Source organism: Ziziphus jujuba, chromosome 7, assembly GCF_031755915.1.
Source record: "Ziziphus jujuba cultivar Dongzao chromosome 7, ASM3175591v1".
NCBI classification, from domain to species: domain Eukaryota; kingdom Viridiplantae; phylum Streptophyta; class Magnoliopsida; order Rosales; family Rhamnaceae; genus Ziziphus; species Ziziphus jujuba.
In genome coordinates this window covers 26,752,504-26,758,508 of record NC_083385.1, presented here as the reverse complement: position 1 = coordinate 26,758,508, position 6,005 = coordinate 26,752,504, and positions in this window count along the sequence as shown.

Below are 6,005 nucleotides of genomic sequence, written 5' to 3'. Positions count from 1 at the left end.
ATAATTAAAAGAAAGCTGAAGTGGAGAAAACGTACAAAACCAAAAAAATATTTAAAGGGAAGGGATAAAAAGAAAAAAATTTGAAGTGATTTGATTTGCTTTAGAATTCCGCTCCAAACCCATTAAATTATTTCACTTAAATCCTTTTGTTTAAAATCAAAATAATAATGAATTCTAATTTAGTCCCAAAATTTAAAAATGAGGCCCACAACCAATTTTCCATGTCAATTCCACTATCATGGTCAAACAAATCAGTTTTGGTATTTATTTTTTTGTTAATCCACTTAATTGATGGGTAATACGTTAAATAAAAATATAGTTATTTCTTAAATTGTACTCTATTTTCCTTTTAAATTAAATTGGATTATCTTAATGAGTCTTTAAATCAACTTGAGTAGCCTATTATTATAAAACCAATAAAGACATGATAATATTCAACCCAATCAAAAGCCACTATGGTGTTTTGATTAAAAAATCAAAAGTTAAATGGATCATTCTTTGCACATAACCTCAGTTACTCCTTACACCTCCATTTCGGATAACTAAAATATCCTTCTGAATTTTATTTTTTTCATTTTATTTTTTTTGACAATCTTCTCTTTATTCTTAGGCTAAAGGTGCAATAGCCACACTCTTCCCATATAAAAGTAACTATTATTAGTAGATGTAAGGGAGCAAGGGTTGGTGGTCATAAATGATTAACAACCATCGACTATCCTTTGACTAAGTAATTGCATGGTTCCTTTTTAAAAATAAAAATAAAAAATTTCTTGATTAGAGTTAATAAAACAAAAATGAAGCCTTATTCATTTGAAAAAAATAATAAAATAATAAAAATAAAGATGAAAGAAGAGAAGTCAAAGTTATTTTATAGAGTTTCCAGAAGTGTTAGGGATCATACAGTGGAAGCAAAGAATCACACAGTTGAATAAAATATGTGATAGATATATTTTTATTATCTACTACTAACCTGTAGTAGCACAGAAAATATCTTTTTGAATCCACATGACCTTCCAAACAATTCTCTACATGACAGATCAGCATGTAGACAGACCTGATCACAAAAGAAACAAGTCGATTAATCCCAAAAACACTCTGAAACCTCACAGTTTCTGTTTTTCGCTCAAGGTATTTGATTTTCTATTGAGATTCTCAATCCCTAGAAAATAATTCATAAAACCTGTCTTGGATGCTAGTAAGCAGTTTATTTATAGACTACTAACCATAATCCTCCTAAGATTTTATAAAGCCCAATTAATGGGCTTCTTCTTATATCGTAATAATAAATTAAATAGGTTATATTATTTAATGAGCCAGCTTGGGGATCCTACAGTCCATTATTAATCGAGGCTCCTAATCAATGGATTAGCTTATTCCAAAAACATAAATCCAATAATCTCTCACTTGCTTTGAGCAAGCCTGGGATCTTGATCTAATCTGGTACTACTCCACTAGAAGCCCAGATTTAGACTCCAAGATTAATAATGTTTATATTAAATGTATTTTTCTTTGTAAAATATCAATAATTAATTGATAATAATTTCTATCAATCAATTAATTATTTATTCTCTTGACTTATCAGTTTCTCTAACGGATCCAATATACTGGCCAGTGACTTTCAATATCCAAGTACCAAAACATGTTAAAAGGATATTTCATAAAATTTCCATTTTGTATATTTCATAAGTTTGGTAGTCAAAAAACCATATTTTCCAAATTATCAAGATATTAGCCATTTATAATAGACTTCACTTATTGATAACTCAAAGAACCATAGTTACTTAATCACCTATTTATGATATATTTGGGATTAAGAAAAATAACATATCCAATATTGCTTGAGATTTAATAATTGATCCTTAATTAAATATCTCCTGGTCCTTTCAGAATGACCATAATTCATTCCAATATTTTATAATAACTAAAGCAGACAATTTCATAAAATATTGCAATCTAAATAAAGTGCCCAACTTTATTTAACAACTATGAGATAATTCATTAATTATGAGAACCTATGATCATATCTTCTAAGGACTTATCCATATGATTATATACTAGATAATTAATCTAGACCTTATACGTAAAATAAAATGTGCAAAAGCTTTTAAAAAAAACTTCTTATAATTAAATCAAGAAATGAAATTACAACTTATCTTGCTCCTAGAGCACAAATGTAATTAACTTTCACTCACTCTAAAGTAAGTTTGAGATACTTTTCAGACCCATATTATCTACATGCTTCTCAAATACTTACTATGGTAGAGTTTTGGTAAAAGGGTCTGCACAATTTTCCTCAAAAGCTATCTTAGTAACCACTGTATCTCCTCTCTATATGAAATCACAAATCAAGTGGTACTCCCTTTCTATGTGTTTCTATCTTTTATGATACCTAAGATTTTTGGACTACGATACGGCCCCACTATTGTCACAGTAAAGGGTAATGGCCGATCTACATATGGTATCACCTGAAGGTCCATAAGGAATTTCTTAAGCCACACAGCTTCCTTTACAACTTCAAATGCAACCATATATTCAGCTTCAGTAATGGAGTCAACAAACCAAGTTTGTTTAATACTTTTCTAACTAATGGCTCCTCCATTTAGGGTAAATACATAGCCTGAGGTTGATTTACTAGAGTCAATAACCAATAAGTTTTCAGACTCCCACTAAAATACACAAGCATATAATCTCTTATTCTTCTTAGATACTTGAGTATATGCTTTACTACAATCCAGTGTTTTACTCTGGAATTTAATTGGAAACACCTCGCTACTCCCATTGTATAACAGATACCTGGCCTAGTACACAGCATGACATATATGAGACTACCTATTGCCGAAGCATAAGCTTTCTTACTCATGAATTTTTTCTCCTCGTGAGTTTTTGGTAATTGTTCCTTTGAAAGATTTATTCCATGTCTAAAGGGTAAAACTCCCCTCTTAAAAGTCTTTAAGCCGTACTCCGCCACTATTTTTTCAATATAGGAAGCTTGAGATAAAGCCAACATCTTATTTTTTCGGTCTCATAAAAGCTTGTTCCCTATAATATAGTTAGCTTCACCCAAGTCCTTCATATTAAATTATTCTTTCAAGTAACTTTTTACACCTGATAACACCTTCACATCATTTCCAATTAGAAGGATATCATCTACATAAAGGGTTAGAATAACTATTACTAAACCTTGAATCTTTTTGTACACACATGATTCATTAGGACTTTTCTCAAAATGAAAATTTGTATGGCATGATCAAACCTAATGTTCCATGACCTGAATATTTGCTTAAGTCCATAAATTGACCTATGCAACTTGCTTACCATGTGTTCTTGGCCTTTTGCTATAAACCCTTCTGGCTACTGCATATAGATGTCCTTTTCTAGCTAACCATTTATTAAAGCTATCTTAACATCCATTTGTCAAATCTCATAATCGACAGCTACTATTATAGCTGAGAGAATCTATATAGATTAAATCATAGCTACTTGCAAAAAAAGATTTTTTCAAGGTATAACTTTTTGCCACCAATCTAACTTTGAAAGTTTTTACCATCCTATCTAGTCCTCTATTCCTCTTATAGATTCACTTACACCTAATGGGTTTTATCCCTCCAGGTGCTTCTACAAAAGACCAAATTGAGTTAGAATCCATAGATTCCATCTCATGGTCCATTGCCTTTTTTCACTCTTGCACATCAACATTTTTCAGTACTTCCTTATAAGTTTTAAGATCGTCATCCAAATTATCCATAATGACCTAATATATCTCACCTAATAAGGCATACCTTGCAGGTTTATGTATCACTCTCCCACTATGAGTTTGCTGCACTGGCTATTGTACATGTACATGAGGATCCAGGTTCTGGTTGTGGTGGTGGATCACTAATCTCTTCATTATCCTCTTTTTGTTCTTGAATTTGGTCCTGAACTACTTCCCATGTTTGTTCACCTTCGGGTACTTCTAGTACATTTTCCCCTCTTTGAACATACATAGGAAACAAGAGTAAAGGCCTAGGAGTTTCAAATAGATCTCGAACTGAGTCAAGCTCTTCAAGAATCACCTTACATTTAGGTTTAAAATTTATCATATAATCTTCTTCTAAGAAAGTAGCATGAGTACTCACAACTATTTTCTTTTCCTTTGCATTATAAAAAATTCCACCTCACATTCCCTTAGGATAGCCTATAAACATACACGCTCCTGTACGAGATTCCAATTTTTAAGACTTTTATGCTAAGACATATGCCAGGGCACCCCAAATCCGAATATAGTTTAAACTGGGTTTACGTCCTTTCCATAATTATATAGGTGTTTTTGAAAAAGATTTAGACAGAACCAAGATTAGTAGGTATATAGTTGTTTCTAAGACACATCCCCAGAATGACTTAGGTAAATATGGATAACTAAGCATCAACCTCACCATATCTAAAAGAGTCATATTTCTTCTTTCAGCAACTCTATTTTACTGGGGTGTTCCAAGGGATGACAAATTGAGAAATTATCCCCGAAGCTGCTTTATATAGACCCCTAATTGCTTTTCTATCTCAGCTTTATACTCTTGAAATTTTTCAAAAGCTTCAGACCTATGGTGCATTAAGAAAACATAACCATATCTTGAGTAGTCGTCAGTAAACATGATAAAATACTCAGGCTTGCCTCTAGCTTGAACATTCATTGGTCCACGTATATCTGTGTGCACCAATTCTAGCTTTACAATGGCGTAATTTTCTTTGGCCTTGAATGACCTACTTGTCATTTTTCCTTCCAAACAAGATTCACATACTGGTATAGGCTAAAAGATCAAAGAATTTTGAATTCCACTTTTAGCCAAACCATGAATCCCATTAGAGTTTATATGACCTAATCGCAAGTGTCAAAGATAGGTTTCATTCAACATTTTTCTTTTCTTAGATAAGGGAATTTGCTTATCATCTATATTTTCAATGTCATTACTATATAAGACAAAGGCGTTACAAAAATAAAGAATATTCATCAATTCTCTTGAACAAATAAAAGTGCCATTAAAATTGAGGAATCAAATTGTACTATCAAACCATGTTTAAATAAACAACTAACGAAAACCAAATTCCTCTTAAAAAAATTCGAAGCAAATAAATAGTCTAACTAACATAAAGTTTTATTATCAAAAGATAACTCCACTAGTGCTATTACCATTATGGGGACATGTTCCCTATTTCCCAACTTCAAGCTTCTTCATCCTTTGTGCCAGTTGATTTGGGTAATCCTTTTTCCAATAACTCTTTTGACCACACTTAAAGTACTTTATCTTTCAACTTCTTCATTGCAGCTGGTTTAGCAACTGTAACTACTCCTTTCTACTTTTTGTTCTTCTTTCATCTTTAAGGTGCATTTTAGGTTTAGAAGAACCTTCAGCATGATATGTACTTGCTACTTCATAAGAGTCTTTTCAGTACTCTTAAGCCGCTGCACAAGATCAATAGGAGAAAGCTTTATATTATGCATAATATATTTCAATTTGAACTAATTGAAGTTACCAAGTAAAGATTCCAAGATCATATTAATTTGCACTTCTTCATCCAACTTAGCCCCCATAACCACCGTACGACTAAAATGCCCCATCATCATGTGATAATATTCCCAGACACTCCCGCCAATGATACGAGAATACATCAATGCCCGTGTTGTTGCTTGTCTAGTAGTACTACTACTCTTAACAAACATCCTATCTAGAATATTGATACGAACTTAGGACGACCTGCACTTAAACTCGTATTATATTAGCCCGGATCTAATTATGTTCAAGTTCTAATGGTCACCTTGACCCCTAACCAACTTGTGATTAGAAACCTTAGTATATAATGAAGATGCCACAATAGGTGATGGAAGGCCTATTGATAAGTCAAACTAAAAACACTCATTCACTAATGGTTTTTTAGGTGTTCAAAAGAATAAAGAGAATTCAATCTCATAATAATTTTCTATATAAAATTCAAGCTTGATTTCTCATTGAAAATAAGCCTTTAAATAG